The sequence below is a fragment of the Rattus norvegicus genome, chromosome 12, assembly GCF_021556685.1.
Source record: "Rattus norvegicus strain SHRSP/BbbUtx chromosome 12, alternate assembly SHRSP_T2T, whole genome shotgun sequence".
Classification (NCBI taxonomy): domain Eukaryota; kingdom Metazoa; phylum Chordata; class Mammalia; order Rodentia; family Muridae; genus Rattus; species Rattus norvegicus.
In genome coordinates this window covers 4,738,127-4,751,687 of record NC_141545.1, presented here as the reverse complement: position 1 = coordinate 4,751,687, position 13,561 = coordinate 4,738,127, and the positions used below count along the sequence as shown (strand labels likewise).

The following is a 13,561-nucleotide window of genomic DNA, read 5'->3' as shown; positions in this document are numbered from 1 at the left end:
TTCTGGGCCTATGACCTCCTAATTGATCTTTTCACCTGATGCCTTATTCACATTTTTTTACTATCATACAACTATGATCTTGATGAACAGCTTGTGCCTTGTTTTCTCAATCAGGTCTTTGTTGTCACAGACTTTTTGAACTTACTCTAGCAACTGGGACTTATTCATACCTTCTGTATGCAGTAGGATCCTTGGTGGGCCTGTCATATCTAAAATAGAAGCTCTGGTAATCCAAAAATTGGACCCCAGTATATCTCAGGCCAGGAACGATGTCACCCATCACTAGTGAAAAAGCAAGGGAAAAAATTACATAGGAAAAATATGTGCCTTAATCAAAAGAAAAGACCCTCAACTTCTAAGGACTCCACAATCTCCACCCCTCTGTTTTTAGCTTTGCATAGTGATGTTGTACAAATGGAGATGGTAGTAAAAGGCATTGCTCTTCCCACAAAAGTCATACATGAGCTTCACTCTGACATTAGTGAGGTTAGGTGGCATTATAGCACACATTCAGGTGGCATTACAACACCTAGGATAAGAACACAGAATCCATATATGACAATGCCAAATGGACTCCCTCCTGAACTTATGGACCCATTAAAATTGAGGTTTAACCTGACCTTAGGCCTTTCCAGTCCATGCCCATCCTCCTGATTTTTATGTGTGATATGAGTAAAAGATCACAGTGCAGCCCCCAATATCCTTATGATAGGACTTGGAAATTCAGGAAGAATGGTATTGGAGAAGTGATGGCTATGTCGTTACAATGTAGTAACACAAGGTCCAGGTTGACGTTTGCTCACTGATGTCCAATTTAATTGTCTTGTTGTGTTTCAAAAAGTGAGGATGTCCAACTTAGTAAATAAAAGGCACAGAAATTTATAATTTTATATATGCCCTGTAGTTGATCCCTATATTCCCAAGAAAAGGGAGTTTTATTACAAAAAAATAGGATTATAGACCATTGATTTTGTGGAATACATGGATGTCTAAATGAAACAATGTCAAGGTGTCAAGGACTGCACAGTAAGCAAATATTTCCAGGTTTTACACAATCAAAGTATAGAAGAAAGATATTGGCCTCCAGAAAAAGGGAAACCCTTGGGAATAGAAATGTATATCACATCCATTGTCTAAGGTGGTAGAAAAATCTCCCTCATCCATGGTCCCTAGAGATTTGGGTGCTAAGAAAAATCTCTTATCCAATTCAGGGATGTAACCCATTCTCCCCAGCAAAAGCATTGATGACTTTTGAAAGAGAGAGAAATATCTAGCTTTGGAATAGTTGTTGCCAAACGGTATTTCCGGTGACACATTAGAGACTGCAGGAAAGGGCCCCCACAGAAATTGATCAATTTGGGGAAAGCTAGTTAGCAGGTAGGCCATAGAACTTCCCAGTGACATCATCAGTAAGCCCTTCATTGGAAAATCTATTGTATCTAAGAGATCCCTAGAATCTTCTGTGATTGTGTTGTGGTGACACCAACTGCCTTTGGGAAATTCCTTCAGTTCCCTTTGGGCTCACAAACAGGCATGTTTTGCCAGCTGCTCAGGCTATTTTGGAAGGAGAGTGGAGATCAAGGAGAGACCACACCAAGGCAGAAGGAAGCTGACCTCCTGTCTAGTAAAACAGGAAGGATGAAATCATTCTGGGGAAGGCTTGGTGAGTCCTGGGCAGAGTTGGGGAACTTCCTTGAGGAGGTAGGTTTGAGATGTGCCTTCTAAGACTAGGCCTTACAAGCATGAGCCTTAGGATTTCTCAAAGGCAAACCAAGAGTCAGGAGTTCCTGATTATTAATTTGAGAGAAAGTCAGAAATTGGTAAGCCTTCAGTTTCTTTTCTAGAAGCTTTTTAATTGTGTCAATGAATGCCAGAGGAAGGCACTGTGAGATTAACAATGTGACCATCCATGGTTGGGAGTTAAAGCACTTCATCCTCTAGATTACTGTAGGTTACATAAGTCTCTGATGACAAGAACAAGGAAAGATGCACCCCTAGTCATGAGTTTAGGTCTTAGACACTTTGGGCTGGAACACATATGACTAGAGCTTGATGGTGCTAAACATTATGAACTCCAGGATTTACCTGCACCACATCTGATATGAGATAACAATGTCCCACATGTTTATGTCTGAGTCAGGTTATACGTTTCAGGGCGAGGGATTCTATAATAGTGAGCTTGGCACATGTATGGCATTAGAGGTTGGAAAGAGGGACGTAGCTTAAGAATCCAGCTCGAGGGCTGGAGAGATGGCTCCGTGGTTAAGAGCACCAACTGCTCTTCCAGAGGTCCTGAATTCAAATCCCAGCAACCACATGGTGACTCACAACCATCTGTAAAGGGATCTGATGCCTTCTTCTGGTGTGTCTGAAGACAGCAACAGTGTACTCATATACAAAATAAATAAATAAATCTTAAAAAAAAAAAAAGGAATCCAGCTCGAAGAAAGCTTTTCTGCTGTTTCAGGCATTCACCTAGTCTCTACCGTTTCCTCTTCCTCAACCTCCTTTTGGGATTCAGAATGCTCTTTTCCTCCCATGGGCCATCAAATATGCAAATTCACTTGGGTTTATCTATCTACAGGTTTTGGTAGGAGGGCATCATCCCCAAATGTCATCAGTAAGCAAGAGAAGCGTCTAAAGGAACTGGAGGAACTCAAATTTGAAATCCAGAAGTGTAAATTCGAGAGGCATGAACTTTATCAAATCCTGGACCTTTATATCTATGATGATTGGGACTACAGGTAGTCATTATGCCCAGTAACCTGTTCGCTGTCTTGTGCTCTGTCTCTGCTAACCCAAGATTTCCTCATATCACGAGAGAGTTTCACCTCTCATCCTGGATTTTGAGGAGACTTGGCAGGCATTGGCTTGTGAGATAAGCTAGGTGCTGTGTGTTTAGGGTCAACCTCCTTTTTACTTGACCCTGAGCTCCTTGGATAAGCATAAGTTCTGTCAATAGCTGGAAGGACCTGGTTAGACTTGATGCATCTAAGTGAGGGAATGAATTTCCTGCATGCCATCACTCATTTACTCTGATTTTGTTCACTATACACTGATTCTATGGCATCTCCATGGAAGTAGTTGGCATTCTAATTGTGTTTGTATATGGGTTGGTATGTATTTATATGAACGTATTTCTGGGTGTTTTGCTCAGGACCTGGAGACTGGGACCTTTGATGGGATCTGAGGATCTGTCTGATGGACAGTTTGCAGGTCATGATAGCGTGGAAGCCCACATGGACCAACAGAACTCTTTGCACCTTCTATTTACTTTGGTGGTAGATAGGACTCTCCTGAGGGAAGGAGGGGTTACAAATCCTCTTCCCTGTCTAAGTAGTTATGCCCTCTGGGAATTCAGGTAAGAATAGGAAGCAAGGTTTGAGAATCCCTGCTTTCAAAACAAAAGAAATGTCATCATAACTATCTGTTGGACCCAAGGCTGTGGCACAGACTGGAGGAAACTTCTTACAGAATTAGTCAATGCCTTCATGCTTACCTGGCCAACTCTTGACAGTCAGCTCCTTGGACCTGGTAACCTGGCTCTGTTGTCCTGTGCTCAGGATAATAAGTTTAATCAGCACAAATAGGACACAGTTCAAAGGAGCAAGTATGTGCCATAAATTGGTTTTAAGTAATCAAGTCAATAGTCTGATTTCAGGTAATCTTTTTTTGCCTGATTTGAACTTCATTTATTTTTTTGACTTTACTTTTTTTTTTTAGCTATCAGGGACCGTTTATTGTGACCTAGAAATGGTGATTGTGGTAATAAATTCTGGACATTTGTTATTCCTTAACAGGCATTTTACAGGCTCCACCCACTCTAGTACAGAGGAGTCTTTGCAGAACCATATCTCCACAGCCTTTTAAAGAGTCCTTATTTCAAAAGAAATGTTTGCTGATTCACGTAGAAATATTTCCTTGAAATAATTGTTGTTGTTGTCTCACTGTTGTGGTTTTACTCTGGTCTTTGTGTTTGCCACATTCTTCCCTCCCCACTCTTGAATTTGAATTTTTTAATGGATATTTCTTATTTACATTTCAACTAATTCTGAAATCATGAATTCAGACAGTTATTTGTTCCTTGGGCCATGCCCTAAGACAGGCTAGATCTCGAATTGCTAATACTTCAATCTGAACATGAGATGAGAATGATGGCTATGCAAATGGTGACCAACTCAATAAGTTATGCCATGGAGAGGTACAAGGAGCTCATACAAGTGAATAGTTCCTACCGGTGAGTCCCTGAGAGAGATGAGAACCCAGCACTAGGCAGGGAGTGCTTCTGTCCTATATGACTTTGAACAAAATCAGGGCTCTGGCTCTATAGTGTCTGACTCTTAACAGGAAAGCCTGCCTCCTGGCACAGGGTCTTGGATTTGTAACTTTAGGACTCAGTGGTCCTATATGTGAAGAGTTTAGAAGACCCTCCAATTGTTATTTTCCCCATTAACGTTCGCTCCTCTACATAGAAAAGATTTGCACCATGATGGGAATATCAATCAACTCTGAACTTCTAGGACACTGACAGGTTCTCTGTGGTCCATGAGATACACATGCAAAGATTGTATAGCTATTGGGTCTTCTATCATCCATCAGAGGGGATTTGCCCTCTACTTGCAGATGGTTTTAGCATACTATGGACATATGAGCACCCATATGGTCCAATTCTTCTACCTTGATGTATATAAAACATCTTAGTATCAGGATTTTCAGGAGTACTTTGATTCACAGTGAATGTGGCCTCTGGATTTGGCTCCTCTAATTGGTGCTAACTTGTATACTGTGGCTCTAGCCTGTTGATGTCTGTAGATGAGGGCCCTTGAAGGGATTATTGTACTTGCAGGAGTGACAGGCAAATAGAAGCTGCCTGGGATTTGACATTTATTGTTTGTGGTTCAGCAACACGCACTTCCAGCTCCTGCGTGAATGGACTCAATTGAAGAACAATATAAGGATTTTGCTGAATGAGAACAGACAACTGCTGGTGGAGCAGACTAAACTGCCAGCATCCTATGAGAAAGCAAAGAAGTTCAGTGAGGAGGCCAGCAATTACATCTGTGTCCCCAGAGCCAAGCAACAGCAGGTAGGGTTAGGCCTCAGGGACAGGTTGTCCTCATGTCTTATCATAAACATAGACAAACCAATGTAACTGTCCATTACTGTTACATGTACTGACCTGTGTCCCATCCAAGTGTTCATTTATGTAATCATTTACAAGGCTTTCTGTGGAGATAGCCCTTTTTCAAGAAACTTCATGTTTGGAAAGCAAATGCTCCTGCTCTTTGAAAATCTGCAATTTATTAAGGGAGATAGGTTGATCACACATCACAGCACTACATGCCATTATGTGTGGAGGGTGCTATGTGGGAGCCCCTCTTTAGACTTGCACAGGGCTTTGAGGGATGAAGCAAAAGCCTGGAGCTCATTTTCTTTACAGGGATCCTGTGAGATTCCAGGAAGATAGTAGTTTGCGAGGAGGAGAGCCTGGTGGAAATGCTAAAGAAATGGTTCTCATTGTCCTCTTTTGGTGGATTTGTACTTTCTCCCCCGTTTTCCCTGTATATCAAGACCATCTCTTCATGCTTCCTAAATCTTGGGTACCAGACAGTGCCTGAGTAGCAGCATGTCAGTCCTGTTTTGTTTGGGTGTTGCTAGAGAGTTCATATCTTGTCCTTATACTCTGAAGCTGGTTGGAAGAGCAGGGATGTGGAAAGGGGTTCTCAAACGCAGAGAATTGGCATGAGAGATTTGAGACTTCAAGAACAAAGTTATCCATATATACCCCCATTCTCATCAAGAAGAGTGCTATCTAGGCCCTTTTATTCCTCTAGGGAAAAAGAGCTGAGTAGATATTCTTAAAATACCTCCTTTGAGTAGTCTATTTTATGTTGTTCCTCCAGCATGATGCAAACTTCATTGTTTTCTGCCAACTTCTGATTTTTGGTGTGTGTGTGTGTTTGTGTGTGTGTGTGTGTGTGTGTGTGTGTGTGTGTGTGTGTGTGTGTGTGTTTGTGTGTGTGTACATTGCTGTGGTGACCTATAATTTGTGGGTATTTGGGGACACCAGATAATGACATCTGATTTTGTCCAGTCATTCTCTAACTTAGACCTTTTAGCCTAGGTCTCTCAGCAAACCTTCAGCTTCCTATTTTGTGCTGGCCAGCAGTCTTTGCATTACTTGTCCAGTTCCAGGTAGAGCCCCCTCTCTTATTTGTCTCAACACATTCTTTAGCCATTCAACTATTTTAAAAATAAGGCTTAGATTTCTTCACTTTACCTGAGTAGAGGTATCCCCCTTGAAGATCCTGGTTTGTCTTATTGGCTTCACCATGATCTTACATGGAATCTTATAGTGTGCATCCCTCTGTTGACATTGTTTTCCTGACTATATCGTTGGCCTGGCATTCTTTCAGCATAGATTCCCTGTCAGTCCTGTACAGAAAGTTGTAGTTCAGAAAAGTCACTGTCGTTTATTTCATTATTCTCCTTCTGACTGATATTGAGGTTGTTTTAATATCACGTGAACTATAATGTTACGAAAAGTTCCTGAAAACTGGCATTGAGTCACTGTCTTCCTCTGATGCTTCCAAGGTCTTCTATGAAGGCAGCAGGGTAGTTTTAGTGAGGGGCCTATGATGAGTCAACATAAAGCTTACTGAAGGCTTTTCTTCAAATCCTCTCTCTGGGGAATTTGGTGTTGTGTTGTTTAGGTTATCTGTGCAAAGTTTGTAACTCAGGTAGGACCAGCAAGTATCTGCTTAGAAAGATTTTCTGAAGTGGAAATAAGTACAGGCCAGGACAGCACAGCCTGCTGGAGTCTAAGAGACTTGTACACATCATAGCTCCCACTAATTCCTCACTGAACAGGAAACCTGCTGGATAAAAACTTAGTTTCCTTTGTGTGTGAGGGTGTGTGTGTGTATGCATGTGTGTGTTTGTATTTGTGTGCGAGTGTGTCAGTATATGTGTGTGTGTGAATCTGTGTGTAAGGGTTCATGTGTGGGTGTGTGAGAGAGTGTTTGTGTGTGAGTATGTGTGTGTGTTTACATGTGTATATGTATGTGTGTATGTGTGTGTGTTTATGTGTGTGTATGTGTGTGTGTTCGTTTGTGTGTGTGTCTATGTGTGTGTGAGTGAGTGTGTGAGTTTGTGTGTGTGTGTGTTTTTGTGGATGTATGCGAGTGTGTGTGTTTGTGTGTCTATGTCTGTGTGTGTATGTGTGAGTGTTTGTGTGTTTGTATGTGTGAGAGTGTCTGTGCATGTGTATGTGTGTATGTGTGTGTGTGTGTCTGTCTGTGTGTGAATGAGTGTATGAGTGTGTGAGTGAGTGTTTGTGTATGTGTGTGTGTGTGTCAGTGTATATGTGTGTCTCTGTCTGTGTGAGTGTGCATGTGTGTTTGTGTTGGTGTCTGAGAGGGTGTGTGGGTATGTGTGTGAGTATGTGTGTGTGTTTATGTGTAAATATGTATGTGTGTGTTTATGGGTTTGTATGAGTGTGTGTTCGTTTGTGTGTATGTGTGTATGTGTGTGTTTGTGTGTGTGTGTCTGTGTGTCTAGCATTCACCTCTATAATTGACATGGTTCATCTGTGCCTCCCAGTAGATCCCTATAGCAGGCTCCTGTCTTCATGCACTCCTTAGCTTCATCAATCTTATCTACTTTTGGTTGCAATATATATGTGTATATATATATATATATATATATATATATATATATATATATATATGTGTGTGTGTGTGTCACACACACACACACATATATACACACACACACACACACACACACACACACACCTATATACTCATGTGGGGCAGTCTCTGAATGATCATTTTTTCAGTGTCTGTTCCAACCTCTTGCTTCCATATCCCCACCTATGAATATATTTGTTCTCCCTTTTAACAAGGAATGAAGCATCTGCATTTCGGTGGTCCTGCCTCTTGAGAGGTGAATGCTAGCAGCAAACATTGAACTGAGACTGGCCTTCCCATTGGAGGAAATAGTGAAAGTATTGGAAGAGCTGAAGGGGTTTGCAACCCCATAAGAATAACAATGCCAACCAACTAGAGCTCCCAGGGACTAAACCATTACCCAAGGACTATACATGGACTGATCCATGGCTCCAGCTGCATATGTACCAAAGGATGGCCTTGTTGGGCACCAATGGAAGGAGAGGCCCTTGGTCCTGCCAAGGCTGGATCCCCCAGTGTAGGTGTATTGGGGGGGGGATTGGGTGGAGAACGCCATTATAGAAGAAGGGGGATGGGATAGAGGGCTTATGTCCAGGAACCAGGACAGGAAATAACACTTGAAATGTAAGTAAAAATATTCAATAAATGAAAAAAATACTGAAAAAATGAATTTGTGACCAATGGTGCTGGGTTAATTCCTCACAAGTTGATCAGATCTTGAAGAAGCTCAGATTGACAGATTTCTAGGGCAGGAGCGCCCAAAATTCCCTGCTTCAATAAAAATAGGGCTATGTATTCAGGCCCTTCTCAGCTTAAGAGATACAGGCTGTCCCTTCACATGTCATTGGAGACAGAACAAAACAAAACAAAACAAAAGTTCAGAGCCTATACACTGGAAAAAGGAATCTGGGTGTGGTCGTTGTTTGGCCTTGTCTACCTGGATGGTTAATCAAAAGAGTTCCTCTTTTCTGTATTTGAAATATGGAAATGAGCTGGAGAAATGAATCAGCAGTTAAGCACAGTGGCTGCTCTTTCAGAAGACCTGGTTTGGATCCCTAGTACCCACATGGCAGCTCTCAACACTCCATAACTCTAGTCCCAGGGATCTCATGCCCTCTTCTGATCTTTCTACACACCAGGCACACACACTAGTGCACAGATATACATGCAAGCAAAACACCTGTGGACATAATAACAAAGAAACAAACAAATACAAGCGAATAAATAAATCTATGGAAACCACTATATCTCAACAGGACATAGGTTTGCTACAAACAGTAAGTGAACTTTTTTTTGTCATCTACTTGAATTTATTCTTACATTCTTAAATAAAAGATGAAAAGGAGGAGGAGAAAGAAGAGGAGGAGGAGGAGGAGGAGGAGGAGGAGGAGGAGGAGGAGGAGGAGGAGGAGGAGGAGGAGTTGGTGGAGATGGTGGTGGTTTTGGTGGCCAAAGAAGTTATTCATAAACACTGAACAGGAACTAAGACTCCAAATCTTGGGTACTCCTTGTACCCTCAGTCTCAGATCCCTGACAGACTCCCACCCTCTCAGGGTTCCTTTTCAACAAGACACCTATATCAGCAGCAGAGGTATCTGGGGTCATCACTGAGATTGTGAACAATGGGATAGAAGGGAAAAGTTCAAAAATGGGAGCTGAGAAGGAGAAGGGATGAAGAAGAGAGATCCTAGCCTCTAGCGGACAGAGTCAGGCCACAGGAGGGGAAAGTGAGCCAGTATGGGAGTGCCCCTCCTGACTGTTGTGGCCCATGCTCCCTGGACCCCAGAGCACCCCATGGTTTGTTCTTCAGTCCACTCCCCTATTCCTGAAGCCTCAGAGGCCCAACTCCAAGTCCTCCAGCTCCTCCTCCAGAACCCTGTGCCATGTCAGCTTCTTCAGCTGTTCTCTGCTGAACTTCCCGGCCTGGAAGTGCTACTGCAGCTCCTCCACCTATCAGATTCTTCCTTAGGTGCTTGATCTTCTTGGCTTTCTCTGTGGTAGCAGCAGAATCGGGTGCATGGAAGGCAGCTAGAGATGTGGCTTGGGGGCCATGGTGAGCACTGGGTGTCTGGGCTGAGTGTCCCACAGACACCTTATCAAGGGTCCTGCTCAAGGCCTCTGCATCTTTCTCCTGTGGCTGGCTCCTCTTCTCCTTCAGGTTGCATTTGTCTGTCTTGGAGAGGCCTGCTTCACCACTGTCAGGTCTGGATGGGGTGACCTGTGTGGTGGCGTCAGGGCACTGCCCTGGGGGAAGTTCTGGTTTATTCTTGAAAAACTTCACATACTTGTTTTCATAGGCTGGGATTCTTGGAGCACGTATCCTTCTTTGACCCTCCGCTGCTTGTGCCTTGTCCGATCCGGTCTCTGTGTTGAGGCAGTGTAGTTGCCGCTGGTCTCGTCAGTTACATAGAGAGTTGCCATCGAACCCAAAAAAATGAATTTCTAGGGGTAATAAGTGGAATTGTCCTGCTTTTAAGCTCTTGATAAATGGCAGCATTCATTCCTTTTTAAAATTGCTTTTTAGGTGACCTGGGTTGGATCTGGAATTGTGTTGGCTCGTTTTGAGTTTCAGAACTCAAGTAGACTAGGCCTTTTATATGCATCATTGTTGCTGTCTAGTGGATGAGTTAGGTCCATTTTAAACCTAATGCAGGCACCATAGAGTGAGTTTGGAGAGGATATACTTAGAACAACTCCCTGGCCTCTGGGTTAAAAATTCTAGCTGTCTTCTAGATAACCCACTGTCTCTACAGGGAAACCTTGCTCAGGCTACCTTCTTAATTTCCACCACCTTATGTCACTGACATGACGGATGCCTGAAGAACACTTTTCTTCAGCCAGATCTGCTTCTTCCCAGGTGCCCCCTTGTTCTATATCTAGAAGGCTCATTCATATTCATCTCCTTCCACAAACCCTGTGTATCCTTCAGAACACAGTTGAGTTCTTCCCAGCATATGGGAATAACACCAGACAATGGAGACTCTAGAGTCAGGAAAACATCTAAGAAGCCAGGGCACTCAGATTGCATATGATCCTGATAACCAATGGGGAAGACAGGGTGGATAGACAGATGGCCACTTCTCTATTCAACATTTGAGAGCCCATATGCACTTCATAATTCAGGAAAGACTCTACATGTATACCTGTAAATAGCTCAGCTGATTACTACTAATTGCTTGGTGTGCTCTGAGTTAACTTCTAATCCAGGAATATTTCAAGAGGAATACAAGGTTTGACGGCCTTTGCGTATTCAAACCCAGCTGCAGAAATACCAAGGAGGGAGAGTTACAGGAATATTAAATACAGAAGCCCCTAGCATGAATCTCAGGAACAAGGCAGCTGCCTAACCAGAGGAGCAAGCTTGAGCTTTGAAGTGAAGGACTTTGCTCCCACACACTCCTGGCTGGAGATGAGATGGAAGTTAGGACATTAATCTCAGATCTCTAGCTCCCAGAGCATAACACAGCTTCAAGGTTCAGTTCTTTGTTAGCTGTTGTTTTCTTGTATGCTGCTTTTAGGATTATTTCTTTTAGTTTTCTTTCCTTCTCTTTTCTCCCTTCCTTCCTTCCTTCCTTTCTTTTTTAAGACAGGGTTTTACTGTGGAGCTCTAGTTTTCCTGGAACTCGATCTTTTGACCAGTATGGCCTTGAACTCATAGGGATCTGCCTGCCTCTGTCCCACAAATGGTAGGATTAAACACAAGGCATACACCATCACTGCCTGGCTAGAATTATTTATTTATTTTGTATTTTTGACATCCTGATTGTATGTCACAGAGAATTTCTTCTCTGGTTCTGTCTGTTTGGATTTCTACATGGATGTTATACTTGCAAGCTTAATTATTTCTATAAATTTGTGATGATTTCTGCTAGAATTTCACTGAAATATAAGTCTGTCTCATCCAATCAATGTTACTTCGGCTGTTCCCTGCTATACCCCATGAATTCTTAGGTTTGGACTCTTTAATGTGTCCCAGGATCTTTGGAATATTGTTTATGCTTCTTATTTTCCCTCTTGTCCTCTATGCCTGAGATTTGTTCTTGTGCATGATCTTATCTCTTTTTTTTTTTATTTTCCTTTCTTTTATTTTGGAGGTGGGGACTGAATCCAGTAATCTTATCTCTTAATGACAGTCTTTGTTGTGGTTTCTACCAGTTTGACCATCCTCTTCAAATATTTTTATTAGTTTAGTTTTCAAAGATTCAATCTCCTTCCAAAGTTTTTCCTCTATATTTTGAAATTCTACTACTGTTCTGTTAACTATTACGTTTACTTTTGAGGCTATCTGGACAAGGTTTTAGATATATTTCCTTAATTCATGAATGTATTTGACTCCTTATGATCATCAATTCTTTTGAATAGTAAGGCTGTAAATTCTTTCTTGGACATTTCAATTATTTCTGTATTGGATACTTTGGTTTCTGTAACTTAGATCTGCATGCAGTCCAGCTATGATGACTGGGGGAATTTGACTTTGATTTCAGATGAGTGACTGAGGCAATCTAGTCCTCGCTATGTGCCAACAGGATCAAGCATGGGGCAACACCTTAAGCACCAAGGTGACCAGATGGAGTCAAAAGTTTGGTCACCCCCAGATTCTACAAACCTGTTGGAGACTGGATACCCAATTGCAGACCAGATAGCCTGTCTACAATCAGGTGACTAAACACAGAGCTACAGGCCCAAAGTAACCTCTAGAAACATAGAAAGGAAGACTTGAGGCCTGACAGTAACCTTTGGCACCTCAGACTTCAGGATTTCATACCCATATTGATGTCAGATACCACTGGAAGCAAAATTGCAGTATTTCGAGGGAAACCTGAGCAAACTGGAACCAAACCTCAGGCCCTGTACTGACCTGGTCTGGAAATGTGGTTGCAAGGTACTCTCTGGTCCTGTAGGAATTGGAAGTCTGGATCCCGGACAAAGTCCCACATAAGCTGGAGGCTCAGTCACAGGCACACTCTAGACATCAGGCATTTCTGCAAAAAAAAATAATTTTTCATCGGTTCATGTGCTGATAAACTCTGAGGCTGACCCCATATTTTTCCTTGAGTATCCACCAGGAGTGGTATATATGGATTATGATAGTGGTTTTGTTTTTAATTCCTTCAGTAGCCTCCATATTAGTCTCTACAGCCATTATGATAATTCACATTCCTACCAGCTATGTAAACCTATAGTCATTTATTTCTGTATTAAAAACTAAAACCACAAATACTATTTGGATGTGTGACTGATATATATGTCAGGGGATATGTGTACCACAGGGCAGAGCTGAGGGTTGGAGAGAGTCTGTATGGAATCGGTTCCTTCTTCCACCTTTACATTGGTTCGAAGAATTGAACCTGGGTCAACAGGCCAGGATCTAAATTTCTTTACATACCGAATCATCCTTTTGCATGAGGCGACATGGAATTTCAGTGGAGTTTCTGTTTGTATTCCCTTGGTGGCTAAAATCATATTTATTGGTTTTCTGTATATCTGTTTAGGAGTTTAAGGCTGGAATTGTGGCTTAGTGGTAGAATATTTACCCAGCATCCAGTTCTGGCTGCAGGCCCGATTCATACACACACCCTCACACACACACACACACACACACACACACACAATCACACACACACACACACACAGAAACACACACACACACAGAAACACACACATGCACACATATGAGAGACAGAGTCACAAAGACACAGAGAAACAGAAACTGATAGAGAGACAGAAATTTTTATTCAGATCATTTGCCCATCTAATTATATTGTTTATTAGCTATCATTGTTTTATTTTGGTTTTGTTTTTAGATAAGATCTTACTGTAAAGCCCTATATGGTCTAAAACAAGCTATGTAAAGGGGATGGCCTAGACTT

The 13,561-nt window shown here is 42.1% G+C and overlaps 1 non-coding gene and 1 pseudogene across 1 annotated transcript in view; one reads left to right on the top strand and one right to left on the bottom strand.

Moving 5' to 3' along the window:
* The window catches only part of LOC148001990 (uncharacterized), a 66,713-nt gene that overhangs the window by 9,182 nt on the left and 43,970 nt on the right, over positions 1-13,561 (top strand). The gene's annotated exons all lie outside the window — the stretch shown is intronic.
* LOC148001991 (partner of Y14 and mago pseudogene) lies at positions 9,525-10,112 on the bottom strand (annotated as a pseudogene).